Genomic DNA, 19,446 nt, shown 5'->3' on the forward strand with positions numbered 1-19,446 from the left:
GTAATAGCTCCCTTTTAAACTTACTATTGAAAGCCTTTCTTGTTATCTCACCTTCCCCCCCCCCAGGGCTTCTGTGTATGTTGTTTAATGTGCTGTTTTGTTTACACATTGGGCCTTGCTTTTACCAAGGCTTCTTTAAAATACTCCTCCCTAGGCCATGTGTTAATCCAACTCATTTGTATAATAACTGAAACTCTGCACACCTTTCAAGAACATGTGCAGCATGTGAGGACCACACCCAGCTCTTCAAACCACACCCAACTCTGCACACCTTCCAAGAACATGTGCAGCATGTGAGGACCACACCCAGCCCTTCAAACCACACCCAGCCCTGTCTATAAAAGGCATCCCCGAGCCTCACCCAGTGCTTGTGCTCGTCTACCTCCCGCTTACCTGAGAACAGATCCCTCGGCGCTGGCACTCCTGCTCTTTACAGACTTTCATTGACTTCAATGGGCGCAGCTTCTGGCTCTTCCTTCTTCCGGTTTCCGGTTCCTCCTTGCTTCAGCCTCTCTCCTATGAGTAACCTGCAAAAGAGAAAGAAGACAAGGTTAGACTGATCAGTATCTCTTGCCAGCAACAAGTAAGTGCAAAACCTTTTATTACCTGAAAGAACTTTGACAACAATTTCTGGATTCGTGTATAGACAATTTGAAACGAAATACCTTCCACGAACATTGTGATTCAAACTCTTTGTTACAAGAATATTTTGCAGAACTTTGTGAAGCAAACATTGTTTTTTCTCATGGAACTTTTAAGAATCGAACAGTGGAAACCATTAACAGCAAGGCAAACAGTAAATCAAGGACTTGCACAAATTACATGCTGTATTTTGATGTAAAAGTACAGTATTTGTTTTATAAAAGATTCTGGAAATATGGGAAAAGTGAGTCTGCTATTGGGAATTTAGGCTTTAGTTATATTATGATGAATGTTTGATATTGGTAATTCTGATAACGGTATTTGTTTAATGTTTTAGAAGCTTTACAGTAATAGAAAACACATCCCAGAGCAGTAACACATTCCAAACCTGGAAACTAGAGACCAGGATCCAAGAGGTACTTTTAGAAGAGAATTTCTAATAAATAAAGGGATAGTCAGGAACCCATTTAGGAATAGGTTGCACTTATCTGTTCTTTGTTTATGTTTCATTAGGCACCAGTTTCTACAGAAGTCAGAAAGGGCCGCAGATTTGTGCAGCCCTTCAACAGTGGAAACGCAAGAACGGTGTTGTCTCTCTTTTTTATTTTATCCACTTCCCCCCTTCCCTTGAGCTTCTGTTCTTAGTGCACTGTTTTAAAAACTAGTGTGCTGGAACAAGCAGTTTCAGGGTGGGGTCGGATTGTCTTCAACCTCCATCAGAACTGAACAAGAACTCAGGTGAGCTGGGCATTGACAGTTACACCCCCAACCCCCCCCCCCGGAAGAATGCAAAGACAAAAGGAAATGATTGTAACGATTGTAATATATAAAAATTCAGAAGTCAAATAATATACATACACTATTTAAAAATATATACACCAAGAATATTAGTCCAGGGTATTCCACCCTTAAAGTCGGTGGACCACTGGGCCCACACTGCATGGGCGAGGCCCACACAAGATATCCGAACGGAGAGAACACTGCAGGGGCATCAGATAGAAATAAAACAGGCCCCTCAGGGGGAAGTGAAAGGGTGGGCACCTCAGCCGGTTGAGTGCACGACGCCAAATCCACGAGGGGGCCACATGCCCACTGTTCAATCCTGGGGAGTGCAAAGCCACAGTCTCTCAAGTCTCTACAGTGGGTGGTTTGCCCAGTGTTCAATCCTGGGGAGTGCAAAGCCACAGTCTCTCAAGCCTCTACAGTGGGTGGTTTGCCCACTGTTCAATCCTGGGGAGTGCAAAGCCACAGTCTCTCAAGCCTCTACAGTGGGTGGTTTGCCCACTGTTCAATCCTGGGGAGTGCAAAGCCACAGTTTCTCAAGTTGATAACAGTCTCTACTGGTTCTGGAGGGGGCTTGGCACCCAGAGTGCTTCATCCTGCCAAGGACAGAGGTAGTGGATGTAAGTCTCCACTGGTTCTGGAGGGGGCTTGGAGCCCAGAGTGCTTCATCCTGCTCGTGGCGGCCTCAGTAGCGTCAGTGCATTTGGCGCTCATGGGCCTGCGGTGCTTGTGGCGGTCCTGTCTTTGGCAGTGGTGCTTGTGGCGGTCCTGTCTTGGGCAGCGGTGCTTGTGGCGGTCCTGTCTTTGGCAGCGGTGCTTGTGGCGGTCCTGTCTTGGGCTGCGGTTCAGCTGCTGGCGGTCCTGTCTGGGACAGCGGGGCTGCTGGCGGTTGCCTCCTGGGCAGCGGGGCTGCAGGCGGTTGCCTCCTGGGCAGCGGGGCTGATGCTGTCGGTCCTCTCTGGGCCAGCGGGGCTGATGCTGGCGGTCCTCTCTGGGCCAGCGGGGCAGCTGGCGGTCTTCTCCGCCGTGGTGATCTTCCCAGACTTGCTGGGTTTCTTGTGCCCCTTCCCCACCTTGGAAGGTGTCGCTGCTGACTCCACACTCCCACCTGTGCCCCTGGGAGCGGCTTTGCTGTCTGGTGTCTTCCCCCTCTCCCGCCGGGCACTGGACAACTTTTGATGCTTGACAGGTGGGGGACTGTCCGTGCTGTGGCTCCTTGCCACACTGGCTGCCCTGCTGCCTGGTGCACTCCAGAATCCGGTGACTACTGGCACCACTGGTCCCGGAGATGTTGTGGCTGAGGTGCTAGGTTGGAACCTGGAGAGTCGGGCCCTAGGAGACTGACGGGGTGGGGGAGGTGAGGGAAAGAGGTCAAGGGTGGACAGGAAAAGTTTCTTAGGAACACTGGGACGGGTAGCTGGAGGGGGTTTGGGAGTGGAGGAAGAGGTTGTGGTTGTAGGAGGTGTACGTTTGGTGACTGGGAGAAGGTGCATGCGCTGGGGGCTGTCGTGAGGTGGATGGCTGTTGGGTGGGTGTGTGCCTGCGTTTGTGTACCTTGGGAGGTGGCGTCACAGACACACTGGAAGAGGACACAGGGGATGTGTGAATGGTAGTGGGGTTGGTGACTGCAGGTGAGCGGGGTGTGGCGGTGGGTGTGCTGGTGATGGACGTAGTGGCTGTAGATGTAGTGCATGCAGGTGTGAGTGGAGACAAGACTGGGAGGGAGGAGGGAGACGAGGAGGATGGGGACACAGTGGAGGCAGTGGATGTTGGTATGTCTGCATGTGTGTGATGCTTGCGTGAGTGCCTGTGGGATGTGTGGTGCTTATGTTTGCCTGAGCTTCCCTTGTGTGTTGAGGTGTGTGCATGCTGGTCTAATGGTGTGCTTGGGATAGGCTGAGGTAGGGGGGATTGGGTCTGGGTGGAGGAAGTTGGAGGGGGGAGGCTAGAGACATGGACAATGGCTGCCATCAGTGCTGAGGCCAGAGTCTGAAAAGCTCGCTGTAGGGCTGCCTGACCAGAATGAATGCCCTCCAGGAATGCATTGGTTTGTTGCAACTGTCTCTCTACACCCTGGATGGCATTCAAAATGGTAGACTGCCCAACAGTGAGGGCCCTGAGGAGGTCAATGGCCTCCTCACTGAGGGCAGCAGGGGTTACTGGGGCAGGGGCTGAGGTTCCTGGGGCGAAGGAGATGCCCACCCTCCTGGGTGAGTGGGCACGGGGCAAAGGCTGAGGGGCTGCTGGGAGGGCAGTGCTGGAGGGGGGTTGGCGGCTGTACCTGTAGATGCGGGGCACAGATGGGGCCGCCACCACAAGGGAGCTCCCGTCAGAGGACGAGTCCGTATCGCTGGTGTCAGCTCCTGTCCCCGCTGTGGAGCTCCCCTCGCCCTCCGTCCCACTGGTGAAATCAGAGTCCGTAGTGTCGCCCTCCAGGGCCATGTGGGATGCAGCTCCCTCCTGCTCCGATGCCACTGCTCCTCCATCTGATGATACTAATGCGCACATGTACAGGGAGACCACAAAAAGGTGGGGGGAGACAGAAGAAAGACAAGTTGAGTTAATGCATTACCGCTACCATTGGCGGACACGACAGACACAGAAGCCCCCTGTACTATGCCACGCACTTGGGGTCCACTATTCAATGCCTGGTAAATGGCCTACAAGGCTATGGCCGATATCTGCACACATGGATGTCACAGGAGCCGGACTAGGTGTAGTTGGCACTGTACCCAGGTGGGAAGGTGCCACAGGGTCTGCCTGAAAAAGGGGACTTAACTAGCACACTCGCCCTGGCCTAGGGAAACCCACAGCCCACCTCCACCACCCAGACATCTCCACTGCGCGCTGAATCAGCAGAATGAAAGTGTACTCACCCCCTTTGTTGCTGCTGTGATGCCCTCAAGCGCCCATCCAACTCCGGGTACGCCACCGTCAGGATCCTGAACATCAGGGGAGTCATGGTGCGACAGGCACCCCTCCCACGTTGGGAGGCCATCCCCAGCTGGTCCTCCGCCGTCTTCTTTCTCCAGCGGCGAATGTGCTCCCAACTTTTCCGGCAGTGGGTGCTCTGTCTGTGATAGACCCCCAGGGTCTGGACGTCCTTGGCGATGGCACGCCAAATATCCTTCTGGTGGGCGCTGACCTACAGGAATTGTACAGGGGAAAAAGAGAAGTTATTACCAACTGCACCGTCACAGTCATTGGCCTGCAGACCTACCCTTGCCGTGTGGCACATGCACTCCGTTGTTTCATGCACGCCTCATTCTCCCCCCCTCTCTTTCATCCACCACACTCAACACAGGCATTGCCCATACAGCATGCTCCCAGTGTACTTACCTGTTTGTCTGGAGGACCGTAGAGTAGCATGAACTGGGGGAGGACCCCATCCACGAGTTTCTCCATCTCCTCTGTGGTGAAGGCAGGGGCTCTTTCCCCAGACGCACGAGCCATTGTCTCTTCCAGACTGAGGTCACAGCAGCACTTGCAGTGTAGGTCCTCTCCTGTCGAAGATCAGGTATCGAGTGATTGAACAGATAGAAAATGGCGGTCACGTCCGCGGCGGTGTGTACCGTCACCGCCGGCGTACATCGTCATTGGCTCCTGGGACCCATAGGGTCCAATGTTAACCAATGCAGAATTGCGCCACGGTCTTCGACCGCCTACCGCAATGGTGTACAACACCAGCGCAGTTACCTCACATCCCATTGTCCCACTTTACAGGTCAGGCAGCCGCCATTTCAGGGGCCCACATGGCTTGATTTATAACTGCGTCACACATACCTAGGCCTTGGCTCAACACTCATACAGGCAAAAATCGTGTTATGAATGGTTTTCTGAGTAAGCTGTGTTTACGTACCTCTGAGTTGGTTGACTCTGTGCTCGCTGTTGTCCTTTATAGGCACCGTCCGCTGGGACATGTGAGGAGATGGCAGCATCCTCCGGTGTACAGACCGCTGGTGGACCTGTCGACAATGGAGGAAAGACATGTAATCATCACCTACAGGCTTGATCGTGCCACAATCCAGGAACTGTGTGCCCAGTTGGAGCCAGACCTGATGTCAGCTATCTGCCATCCCACAGGAATCCCCCCTCAAGTACAGGTGCTGTCAGTACTCCATTTCCTTGCAAGTGGGTCATTTCAAACAACAGTGGCCATAGCATCAGGGATGTCCCAGCCTATGTTTTCCAACGTGTTGTCCAGAGTGTTGTCTGCCCTGCTGAAACACATGCGGAGCTACATCGTGTTCCCTCAGGTGGAGGATTTGCCCACAGTGAAAGGTGACTTCTATGCCCTGGGACATATCCCCAACATCATTGGTGCCATTGATGGGACACATGTAGCCTTGGTCCCCCCGCGCAGGAGTGAACAGGTGTACAGAAACCGGAAGAGTTACCATTCCATGAATGTGCAGATGGTGTGTTTGGCAGACCAGTACATCTCCCATGTTAATGCCAAATTCCCTGGCTCAGTGCATGACGCTTACATCCTGCAGAATAGCAGCATCCCTTATGTGATGGGGCAACTCCAGAGGCACCGTGTGTGACTATTAGGTGAGCACCTGGAACCAAATCGTTGGGAATAGTTGTCTGGGTCTGGGGATATCCCTACAGGTGAGTGTGTGTCTAACAGTTGTCCCTCGCCGTTTACAGGTGACTCTGGTTACCCCAACCTGTCATGGCTACTGACCCCAGTGAGGAATCCCAGGACAAGGACAGCGGAACGCTACAATGAGGCCCATGGGCGAACTAGGAAGATTATAGAGCGGACCTTCGGCCTCCTGAAGGCCAGGTTCAGGTGCCTCCATATGACAGGTGGTTCCCTATTCTACTCACCAAAGAAGGTGTGCCAGATAATCGTATCCTGCTGAATGCTTCACAACTTAGCTTTGCGACGACAGGTGCCTTTTCTGCAGGAGGATGGTCCAGATGGAGGTGTTGTGGCAGCTGTGGAGCATGTGGACAGTGAAGACGAGGAAGCAGAAGACGAGGACATGGACAACAGGGACTCTGGGATCCTGCAATACTTCCAGTGAGACACAGGTAAGAATACAACCCTGCCTACTACATGTACTTTAACACTACTACCTCTCTACTGTCTGTCCTTTTCACCCAGTGTGTGGTCACTGAGTTGTCACTTTCCCTTACGATTTCACAGATGTGGGTCTCACTGTGTGACATCTGCTTTGTTTCCTCATGGACTAGAGCTGTGTGACACAGGTATGTTGACATTACAATTGAAAGAGCATTTTGTCACTGTAATTGCTAATACAACATTTCAAAATCACAGACAGACTCCAGATTGTTTTGTGCTTTCAGGGTATTTACTTAAGTGATAAATAGTGGAGGGGGTTGTAAAATGGTGAGGGGTGATGGTGGAGGAATGTCCATGGCAGAGTCCAGTCTATTAGTCTCACAGGTGCATTGTCCAAAGGGGCATAGGAAGTGGAGCTGGGGCAGTTTGAGGATAGACAGGGTGACAAGGTGGAACAAAAGGATGACATTCAGGGCGGTCTCATTTCTTGGTGGGGGTCTTGGCATTGTTCTCTGTCTTTGTCCTGGATCTCAGGGACCGTTTGCGGGGTGGTTCTCCCTCTGCAGGGGGTGGGGTGCTGGTGTGGTGGTCCTGTGGCGGTGCCTCCTGTCCACTAGCGCCGGCGGAGGTGGTGGGCAGTTCATCGTCCATGCTAGTGTCAGGGGCCCCTTGTTGTGCCACAGTGTCCCTCCTGGTGTTGAGGACTTCCTTCAGCACCCCTACGATGGTGCTCAGGGTGGAATTGATGGATCTGAGTTCCTCCCTGAAGCCCAAATACTGTTCCTCCTGCAGCCGCTGGGTCTCCTGAAACTCGGCCAGTACCGTTGCCATCGTCTCCTGGGAGTGGTGGTAGGCTACCATGATGTTGGAGAGGGCCTCGTGGAGAGTGGGTTCCCTGGGCCTGTCTTCCCCCGGTCACACAGCAGCCCTCCCAGTTCCCCTGTTTCCCTGGGCCTCTGTCCCATGGACAGTGTGCCCACTGCCACTGCCTCCAGGTCCCTGTTGTTGTTGGGGTGGTGGTTTGGCTTGGGTTCCCTGTAGTGGTGGACACACTGCTGGCTGTCGTGTCCTGGGGGCAGAGGGATGGGCCTGTGCTGGTGTTTCCAGAGGGGGGAAGCTCTGTGGTGGCCTGTGACTGTGTCAGGGGAACTGATTGTCCCGAGGTCCCAGGTGGGCCGGGCTGGTCATCTAGATCAAGTTGGACAAAGCTGCTGTCATCACTGTGGACCTCTTCTGTTGTTGGTGTGGACATGTCTGGACCCTCCTGTGTGGTGACGTTGGGTAGGGGTCCTGCAGGGCTATAAAAGTATGATTATTGCATCTGTGTGTGCCATGGTGTGCAATGGGTGGGTGACCGTGTACCCCAGTGCTTGCATTCCTGTGTGGGACCTTGTGTGATGATGGTTTAGGGGGGTGTATGAGTATGTGCAGTGGCCATGCTTTGGTGATGGGTGTCCATGCTTTGTTGTTGCATGTAGGGCTTGGTGTTGGGATGTGTGGTTTGTGATATTGGGACATTTGTGAGGAGTTGGAGTGATGGGGGTGAGGGCGAGGGTGGGGGTATGAGATGCATGCAGGTAGGGTGGGGGATATAGTAGTAAAGAATTGCCTTACCAGAGTCCATTCCTCCATCTACTCCTGTGAGGCCCTCAGGATGCAGAATAGCCAAGACTTGCTCCTCCCATGTTGTTAGTTGTGGGGGAGGAGGTGGGGGTCCACCGCCAGTACTCTGAACCGCAAGGTGGTGTCTTGATACCACGGAACGCACCTTCCCCCGTAGGTCGTTCCACCTCTTCCTGATGTCATCCCTATTTCTTGGGTGCTGTCCCACTGCATTGACCATATCCACTATTCTTCGCCATAGCTCCATCTTCCTAGCTATGGAGGTGTGCTGTACCTGTGATCCGAATAGCTGTGGCTCTACCCGGACGATTTCCTCCACCATGACCCTGAGCTCCTCCTCAGAGAACCTGGGGTGTCTTTGCCGTGCCATGGGATGGTGTGGGTGATGTGTGGGGTGGTGTGTGTTGTGATGTGTGGGGGGATATTTAGTGGTGTGTTGTGTGAGGTGCGTGGAAGTTATATGGGTGTTGGTATTGTGTGCCTGTGGATGCTTGGTTGTAGTTAGTAGTGTCTCTCTCTGGCCTTCTTTCGGGATTTTGGTCGTAGGGGTTTGTGGGTGATGTGGGTGTGTGTTTTATATTGTATTGGGTGTGTGGGAGTGGTGTGTGTATGTGTATCAGGTGTGTGTATTTGTAATTGTCGAATGTAGATGTGTTGTGTAAATGTGTGTGTATTTTTGAGCGCGGCGGTGTGTACCGCCAATGGAATACCGCAGTTGAAAGACCGCCGCGTGGATTCGAGGGTCGTGATAGTGTGGGCGTATTTCTGTTGGTGTGACGGTGGAGGTTTTGTTTTCGCTAGTTTATCACTGACCTTTGGTGTTGCGGACTTGTGTGGGTGTCTGGATTTTGGCGGATTCCGAGCTGTGGGTCATAATGACCATGGCGGAATTCTGCTGCTGCGGCGGTGTGTTGGCATTCTTCTGCACAGCGGTAAGCGGCTTTTACTCCCAATGTTGTAATGAGGTCCTTTATGTCTTTCCATGTTAACGCAAGATGGTGGGGGTCTTCATAATCATGACTCTCGTCTTTACAATTCTATTTCTTGCACTGTTCATTATCCTAATCATTGCAGCCCATGTGATTTACCGCATTGTAATTAATAAAAACTATTGAAACATTACTGCATCTTCGTTATTGCCTGTGTTTGGTTGAGACATGATATATCTGTGAGAAAGGGGTAATCTCCGGTTAACCACTACACTCCCTGAGATGTCATACTTCTGAGTCCATGCGTAACGACTGACACAAATCACCTTTAACTATTTGGGTTATTGGTGAGGTACTGCTAGTGAGCCGGAAGGGTTGGGACTACAGTTGCGGCTTGTTGTAGGACAGGCATAGTCGCCTAAAAACATAAATACTGTCATCCTTGAATCAGCAGTCATGCCCAGAGCAAGAGTCCAAACTACGACACTGGGGCCAGTAGGGAATCCCTTTCCACCTCAGGAATATAGCTCTCTAGGACAGTGCCCCAATCTTTCTCAGGAATCCTGCGCGCAACTAGAGCTTCCTCATACTCCCTCAGCCACTGATGTATGTTGTCCCCCTCCTTGAACTCAGGTATTAAGTCTGTGGGTAGGTAAGGATTGTGCCCAACACTACAATCTATGCTGCCACCACTGGACTCCACCTGCATTACTGGTGAGTCCAGATTCGTCAGATTGCGCTCTAGAGCAAGTCTCTCCCTGGCAAAGGCCCTTTCAGCCTCTGCCATCCTCTCCTGGACTAAGGCCTTTTTCACCTCAGCCTGTCTCTCTTCTACAGCCAACCTGGCTAGCTGTAGCCTCAGGTCCCTCTCTTCCTGCCTATCTCTGAGCTCCTCAGGTGACAGGGAATGGGAGGTGGCGCTGCTGCTAGGCAAGAACCCAGTAAGGGACTATTTATGGGGTCCTCTCTCTCTACTGCGTCCCTGGCCAGTCATCAGCTCCCTCAGTGTCTAACATTTCAGGGTCACTGTCCCCCTGGGGTGTGGACTGGGGACCCTCCTCTTCAGAGTCCTCACTACTCTCATGGGTCTCTCTAGGGTCTCCCCAGAACCACCCCCCCTTGGACCTCTTTTTGTGCTATATAGTCTGCCTCTTCAAAATTGAACAGGGCTCTCCTGAGGACCGCTATCTTGGACTCACCCTCTATAACAGGTATATCTCTCTCCCTGCAGAATCCTTCTAGAGTGTAAAACAACAACTCATCCATGTCAAAGGTAGACTACATTTTGTTAAGAGCACAACACTGGCGTAAAACAACAAGAGTCAAAAGTGCAAGTATACATGGCAGGAGTTAAAAAAAATGACTAGCTTGAGAGAACAGGAGAATAATTTAAAAAAAGAATTAAACATGTAATGGTGCAATTTGAGGTGCAAAAATGAGTCACAAAGGTACTGTGCAAGCGCAAGTCCTATACTCACTGCTGACAACCAATGTTTGAAATGGGGTTTCTGGTTGGCTAGGGTATGCAACTAAGCCAGGCAGAACCCACCCACTCTAGTCAGGGCAAGGGAGTTACAGAGGTCATGAGCCACAGCACCCTGCCTCTGGAGACAACAAATGAAGAAGGGGGCACAGGGCTGGCGAACCCAGCAGCAGGTCAGCACAACAATGGGGTGCAAGCAGTGGCAGTCCCTCCTTGTAACCAGGCAGGTCACAGATCAGCACAGCAGCAGCAGTCCAAAGTGGTCTTGGCGAGTCCTCTCTACAGCATCCTGCATCCAGCTCCAGGTAAGGTTCCTGGAGTTCCAAGAACGTCCAAACTGATGTCTAAATTGTGGGGAAAAATCCCCTGTACTTATACTAGGTTTAGAGTGTGTTTTGCAATGGGGAGGAGAGGGGTTTCCAACCAGTTACAGCTGGTTATGGGAGTGCCCTTTCTCTCCTCCAGCACAGGCTCCAAACATCAGTGGGGCGGTAAACGACCCTATTGTGTGAGGCCAGGGCATAGCCTTTACAAATGGAGGTGTGCCACGCCTCTACCTTCTCTCAGCCCAGGAAGATTATACAATATGTAGATGCAGCTATGTGACACCTCCACCCTCCCTGTGTTCAGGCTGTCTGAAACGTATGCACAAAGCCCCTACTGTCAGTCTACCCAGACTTGGATTGGAGGCAAGCTGCAAAACACCAGAGTCATAAGCACAGATAAATGCACACTTTCTAGAAGTGGCGTTTCTGTGTTAGTAATAAAAAATACACCTACACCAGTAAGCAGCATTTCTCATCACTATCACAACCATACCAAACATGCCTACGCTACCCCTCATAAGTCAGAAAATATCCCATACACATAAGGCAGGGCATCTCCAATGCAATCCCATGAGAAGGCAGCACTCACAGCAGTGAGACACCAAGTTAGGCTGTTTGTCACTACCAGGACTGGCCACGCAACCTGGCACATGTCCTGCCTTCTACATACATGGCACCCTGCCCATAGGGCTAGCAAAGGTGTACCCTAGGGGTGACTTACATGTAATAAAAGTGGAGTTCTGGGCCTGGCAAGTAAATGTAGATGCCAGGACCCTGTGGCAGAAAATTGCGCACACAGGCCTTAGATAGGTTTGACAGGCTACTTCAGTGGGTGACACAAGCAGCGCTGCAGGCCCACTAGCAGTATTTAATTTACAGGCCCTGGGTATAGGGATACCACTTTACAAGGGACTTATAGGTAAATTAACTATGCCAATTAGGTATAAGCTAATCATACCAATATTGTAAGGGAGAGCACATGCACTTTAGCACTGGTTAGCAGCGAATAAGTGCTCAGAGTCAAAACGTCAGTCAACAAAGGTCAGAAAAGTAAGGAGGCAAAAGGCAAAAAGTTTGGGGAATGACCCTGTAAAAGGGCCAGGCCCAACAAATCACTTTAGTCAATTCCTGTTGTCCTTGCATTTTTCAGCTGATTTACTGGGATAAATTGTTTGCTTGCGCAGCTGGTTGTGTGTATGGTGTGTGTGTATGGGGTGTGTGTGGTGTGTGTGTGTATCACTCTCGTTTTCTTTCCCCCTCCTTTGCATGCTAGGCGGCTGTACTCACAGTCATCGTCTTCGCCAGCATTGGTGTTAGTGGTGGAGCATAACGTAGAATATCATCGGAAATATTTGCAGTTCTGGTTCCACGACAGTGTGGTTCTTCCCTGTGTCTCCAATGGTGAGTCCTTTCACTTCTGGAATGTGTTTCTGCCAGGCTTTTAATGGCGTTGGTACCGCCCCGGAAAAGGAGGCGGATTGTGTTGTCATAATATGGTGGGCTGAACTTTGTCTTCCGCCTGGCTGTAGGCGGCTACCACCGTGGTGACTGTTGTTTCTGCCCTGGCGATCGGTGTGGTACATTGGCTGTCTTTCGAGATCTTACTGCCATGGTGATAATTTGGCGGTACTTACCGCCAGCCTGTTGGCAATATTACCGCCACTTTATCACTGACCCACAGGGTCGTAATGAGGGCCTAAGTCTCCCACATTATGAAGTACTGCCATCCTAAGTACGCAATCCTATTATCTTGGTAGGAACTGTATAACAGAAAGTAGAGTAGGGCAGCAAGGCAGTCCTATCAGCAGATGGGGAGCAGGGCAGTCCTACCAGCAACAGAGCAGTTCTACTTCTGTATCTTCCACAGGTCCATAAGTAATTTGATGAGTGCCTCGGGAGGTTCAATATTTATATCTGGTGCCAGCCTTTGAAGTAGGGGACTACATATACTATCCCACCTCTAATTCTGGAAAGTTCTTCCCTTTTCCTGTCAGGGCTCCAAGCAGTCCAGGGTGAAAAAAGAGGTGTCAATTTGTTTTATGTGTGCTACAGAGGTAGCCCCTTGAAATATAAGTGGGGTTGGAAACAGCTCCGCCACAGCCAACCTGGCAGGATGGCCCATCCTGCCAACAACTAGTTCCCCCTTTGTCTCATTGTCTGGGAGGAATAGCCAAAGACCAACAGCTAAATTAATCCTAGTCATGTGACCCATTATACTGGCAGAAGGCACAAATGGTTAGGACAAAAAAATGCCAACTTTCTAAAAGTGGCATTTTCAGGATTGTGACCTAAAGTCTAACTTTACCATTAAAGAGTATTTTTAATGACAATGTATTTGAGTGTAAACATAATTTCCCTATCCATTCACAAACTTAAGTTATCACCTATTAAGTAAAATAATAAGGAAGTCCAATGTTATGCAGTGAGAGATATAGGCCTTGCAATAGTGAAAAATGACTTTAGGAGTTTTCCACTGCCAGGACATGTAAAACTGGAACCCACATGTCCTACATTTTAAAAATAACGCACCCTTCTTTATGAGCCTTCAGGGCCCACCTTAGGGGGTGACATATGTATTAAAAAGGAAGGTATAGGCCTAGTAAAAGGTAGTATTTGTCAGGTCGAAATGGCAGTTTGGAACTGCGCTACTGACTGCAGTGGCGGATCTGAGACATGTTTTAAAAGGCTACTTTGGTGGGTGGTAGAGCACTACAGGGCAACTAGTAGCATTTAATTTACAGGCCCTGGGTATGTTGCGCATCATTACTAGGGACTTACTAGTAAATTAAGGCGGTCATTCTGACTGCGGCGGGCGGCAGTCGCCGCCCGCCATGCGGTTACCGCCAAATGACCGCTCCGCGGTCAAAAGACCGCTGCGGCCATTCCGGCTTTCCCGCTGGGCCGGCGGGCGACCGCCAAAAGGCCGCCCGCCGGGCCAGCGGGAAAACCCCTTCAACAATGAAGCCGGCTCCGAATGGAGCCGGCGGAGTTGTAGGGGTGCGAAGGGTGCAGTGGCACCCGTCGCGATTTTCACTGTCTGCATAGCAGACAGTGAAAATCTTGGTGGATCCCTGTTAGGGAGCCCCTGCACTGCCCATGCCAGTGGCATGGGCAGTGCAGGGGCCCCCAGGGGCCCCACGTCACCCGTTCCCGCCATCCTGTTCCTGGCGGTAAAAACCGCCAGCAACAGGGTGGCGGGAAGGGGGTCGGAATCCCCATGGCGGCGCTGCAAGCAGCGCCGCCATGGAGGATTCCCTGGGCCAGGGGAAAACCGGCGGGAAACCGCCGGTTCCCCTTTTCTGACCGTGGCTTTACCGCCGCGGTCAGAATCGCCCAGGAAGCACCGCCAGCCTGTTGGCGGTGCTTCCGCTGCCCTCCGCCCTGGCAGTCATAGACCGCCAGAATGACCCCCTAAATGTGCAAATTAGGTGTAGGGCAATTGTACCATGCTTTAGGGAGTGGCATGCCCACTTTAGCACTGAATAGCAATGGTAAAGTGCACAGAGTCCTAAAGCCAACAAAAACAAATTCAGCAAAACATGAAGGGTGAAGGCAAAATGTTTGGGGGACTATCGTCCAATTGTCTGGTGTAACACCTCCTTTGACATATCATTCAGTTCTTGATCTCACTAATCTGCAATCAGACTATTCCTGAGCTCCTACCTGGGGTCCAGGCCATTTCTGATCCCTATCTCATTAATGACCTTGCCAATTCTGATTCCTAGCTTGCACAATAAGCTCCTGTCATTGCTTCCCATTGAGGACTGCAATCCACCTTCTAGTATTACGTCTCACTGTGCCAAAAGCTTTGGTAACCATTGATGTTAGGACATGAATTATAGTATTTCTCTAAATCCTAATATTCTTCCTATTAATCATACATCCAAATAATCACTAACCTGTCTGGGCCTCAACCATTTCTGTTTTCCATGCATTGTTCTGTCCTTCTCTTCTTTGCTCCTTGGTGTACCCTGGCTTCCTTATCTTCAAGAAAGGCCAAAGTGTTGTCCTCTTCTGTCCTTCAATTCCTGTCATACACGTGAGGGAGAAAGAAAATGTGTGTGGGAAATATTAAGAAAAGGTGGAAATACAAGGATTGAAATACCAGACTTACCAAGAAAAGTGGTCATGGATGCTTGAGATTACTCTTCAAGACAAAGGGCCAGATGTATGAAGAAATGGCCTTGTGAATTGCAAATAGCGATTTTAAAGAAATTGCTATTTCCGACTCGCAATAGGCCATGTATCATAATTGCGATTCGGAATTAGCGATTTCTCAAAAATCGCTATTTGTGGTTTGTGAGGCCCAATTACCGAATCGCAATTAGCATTTTCGCAAATTGCGAGTCGGTAATTGAAAATGGCAAATTGCGAGAAATTGCGAGAAATGCGAGAAAGCACACCTGGAGGAGCCTGATGACATCACAAGCAGGAAGTGAGTCATCCCAGGCAGTTTCAGGTGCCACACCCAAACTAGCACTCAGAGAGAGTCAGCCCAGCCACACTGAGCAAGTCTCTGGAGAAGGCAGCAGCACAGCTGAACAGACATGGACACCTCTGCTCAGGGAAAGGAGAAGGGAGAAAGAAAGCGTTAGCTCAAATTTAGCGAGCAAGAGCTGGAGGTGCTGACAGAGGAGGTGGTCAGGAGCCATGACCGGTTGTTTGGCAAAAGCTCACTCCAGGTGCCTCAGAGTGAAAAAAAGAGACTCTGGGCAAAAATACAGACAAAGATCTGCGCTATTGAAGTGGCACAGCGCTCGGTCGAAGAAATCAAGAAGAAGTGGTACAACCTGCGGTCCGTGCCAAGGAGAGGGTGGCAAGACGACTGCAGGAGGCCAGGAGCACAGGAGGCGGACCACCCACAGAGACACCCTCCACCCCGATAGAGGACCTAGTGGAGTCCACACTCCTCCCGGAAGCAGTCACTGGGGTCACTGAGATTGACTCCTCCGGCACACCAAGTACCAGCAAAGGTAAGTGCAATATTGAATTGTAACCCCATATGTGTATGCACATAAGCCCCTTAGGAATTAGCAAGTAATGTAAAACATTGTGAGAAGTAGTCCATTCCACATCTTAGAAGCAGCACATCAATGCCTTATGGGAGTGGTAGTCCACAACCCAGAGCTGAAAGTAGCACATAGAATGTAATTAAGTAGAGGGACACCCAGAAGAACACAACACCCACAACACAGTGAAGAGAAGTACCTGTACCTTTATTACCATTGAGTGACCTTAATAGTAACAAACATAACTGACATGCTGCATATTGTCGTTGCAGGTGGGCCAGGCCCAGCAGCCACAGCATGTGCCAGTTTAGGGGACACAGACACCCATCCTGCTTCAGACTCCAATACGAGTGGGTCTCAGACCATTGAGCCACTCCGACGCAGGCCTAGGGCACTGCCACTGCCAGAACTGAGTCAGGACTCCGATGAGCAGCAGGAAGGCCCACATACACCATCCCCAACTGGCAGATGCACCCAGATGCAGGAGCCCCATTCGCAGCAGACCACAGCACCCCGCAGGTTGCCTACAGATGCAGGTGCACAGGCGTATGAGGCAGATGAGGGAACCTCCTTCTTTGGTGGCCTGGAATCGGCTATGTTGCAGCAGCAGTGCCTGCAAAATAAAAAGATCACTGCATTACAAAGGCAGATGCAGCAACATAATGCCAACATGGGGGGGCCTGCATCGCCAACTGGAGTGCCTGAATGCCAACATTGAACAGTTGCATGAGGGACAGGTCCAGGCATCGCAGGACACAAGGGAGCTCACTACTGCTGTGAGGGAACTATGTCAGGAGCTGCGCCATGACAGGGTGAGCCACCGCAGGCAGGAGCGACACTTCACAAGCATGTTTGGGGGATTTTGGCACTCTGTGACTCAGCTGGCTAATTCCACCTCCCTAATTTCACGTCCTGCAGTGGCTTCACAGGTTGAGGCATCACACAGCAGCAGAGATGTGGCTCAAGGACTAGTCCAAATCACCAGTGTGATTGACAATATCACGGGAAACAGGTCAGCCACACCTAGCGAGCTTGGACTGGGGGACACGGAGGACACATCCAGCCTCAGCAGCCTAGCTGTGCCCGCAATGTACACAAGACGGCACAGTGCCAGGCACAGCACTGCCACAGAGGCAGACAGTCGAGGTGCCAGTGAGGCAACTGGGCACTCGAGTTGGCGTGCGTGGCCGAAAGAAGTGACTGTAGTGGCCACAGGGGACTGTATGTGTGTCTGTAATGAGTACACTGTGAAGAAATAGTGCTTTACTGTGAACTGCTATTGTTTTTTTTTAAATCACTTTTGTTGGTATTCGTTGGACTAACATTACCTGACATTAAGGTAATAAATGTACTCACTACAGGTACATTTGTCAGTGGATTTGTGTTTACATCTGAAATGGTTGTGTGTGATGTCAGCACGCCTTTGCCTTCCCTCTGCTGCACTGGTCCTGTCTGCTGGCTGTAGGGGTGGTATGGGATCATCATCCTCATCTGAGTCTGGCTCTGATATTTCCACAGGTATGCCCCTGGTGGTAGCTATATTGTGCAAGATTGCACAAGTAGCCACTATTCTACATGTTGTCTCTGGGCTGTACTGTAGTGCTCCTCACTTTTGTGGAGGCACTGGAAGCGACTCTTCAGCAGCCCAAAGGTGCACTCCACCACATTGCGGGTCGCCCTGTGTGCTGCATTGTATCTGCGTTCTGCTGGTGTTGCAGGATTGAGGTAGGGCGTCATCATGTAGGTGCGCACTGTGTAGGCACTGTCTCCTGGAAGGGATAGAGGGTATATTGAGTAACTGAGCCATCTGACATCAGTACGCCATCAATGCGCCAGTGTACAGAGTGTCAATACCTAGTAGATATCCTTCACCAAAATCCCACAGCTAGCAGTCTTGTGTGAATGCCGCTATGGCGAAAAATGTATGAATCATGGGTGCTCCCTGGGTACCTGGCCACAAGATCAGTTATGATATAAGAGGCATTGCATATCACCTGTATATTCATTGAATGTTGGTATTTACGGTTGTGGTACACATACTCTGTGGCTGATGGAGGACAGATTGCAACATGTGTCCCATCTATGGCACCTAGGACATGGGGGAACTGTGCTATCTGGTAAAAATCAATTTTTGTCTGCTGTATTTCCTGTGAGGTGTGGGGGAATCTGATGTGCTGGTGTATCCTGCTCAGCATGGCGTTAATAAATGCATTGAAAAAACTAGAGAGGGTACTCTGTGAGACCCCTCCAGCTGCTGCTATGACCCCTTGATAGCTCCCTGAGGCAAGTGGGTGGAGGGAGCATAATACCTGCACATGGGTGGGGATGCTATGAGTCCTATGTGTTCTGCGCTGCAGTATGGGTTGTAGCTCAGCTATCAGATCAAGTATCATGGCTGAGTTCAACCTATACCTCTCAAATATTTCCTCCTCTGTCTGGTCAAAAAGTGTAATGCGCACTCTGAAAATTTGCTCCTGTCTCCTCCTCCCTCTCCTCAAACCTGCCAAGATCCTCATCCTCCTCGCCATTACGTAGAGTGCAGCCATTGTGGAAAAGAGTCTGAGGCATTCTGGGCCTCTTTATATAGGTTGCACCTTGTTACCACCAGGTTTCACTTAGTGGTATTTTGCATGTGCAAAATGCCATTCGGCGAAAAATCGCAAATTTGGGATTTTTGGATGCATCGAATTGTGACTTGGATTTTGCGATTCGCATTTTGCACCTCGCAATTTCCTACTGGAAATACCGAATCGCAAAATGTGACTCGCAAGAACAGGTCACAACGCAAAAAATCGCTATTTTTACGATTTCTTATTTTTGGTCTGCGAATGCCTTTCATGCATCGCAGACCACATTTTTGCATTCGCAAATGGGCGATTTTTGCGATTCGCACCATTTGCTAATGCAAACAAGTTTCATACATCTGGCCCAAAATGTTAAGAAAGCTTTTGCACTCACCTGGGGCCATATTATGTAATGGGTGCACTGTTCCTGTTTGCACCACGGCACACCTCTAGGTATGTGCACCAGGTGCAAACAGCAAGAGTACACCCTATTTAAATCAATGCACTGCCCCTACGGCAGCTAGAACTCTCATATGGCCTGGGGCAGCGCATTAGTGAAAGACAAAGCAGCTGCTGGAAGCAGACACTCCATGTTTTACTGTGCTGGTGGCACTTGTCTGCATTGCAAAGAGGGACAGAGATCTCCCTGCAGGTGGGTGCAGTGTGTGACTGCACTCGCCCTCAGGAGGATGTCTGGGTGTCTATGGCACACCATTTTCCACCGTCAGAAGGCTGCCCTCAGGAAGTGCTTTGACAGTGCTGCACCACCTTGCGGAACACTATTTGCCATTGCAACGGTGTCCATAATGTGGCAAGGGCTCAAATGTAAAGTGTTTCCCTCATTTGCATGGGGCCAGACCCCATGCAAATGAGGGAACACCCCTGTGCAAATGAGGGAATGCCCCCTTAAGATAATTCTAGTGCTATATGTGCGCCAGCGTTATATGTATTACAGAACAGCCCGTACAAGCATCTGTGACCCTCTTACCTCCTACTACAGTTCCCTGGTGGTGCAGAAAACTGGTGCTCACACCCTCTGTGCCCGAGGCACT

The sequence above is a fragment of the Pleurodeles waltl genome, chromosome 2_2 (genome assembly GCF_031143425.1).
Source record: "Pleurodeles waltl isolate 20211129_DDA chromosome 2_2, aPleWal1.hap1.20221129, whole genome shotgun sequence".
NCBI lineage: Eukaryota > Metazoa > Chordata > Amphibia > Caudata > Salamandridae > Pleurodeles > Pleurodeles waltl.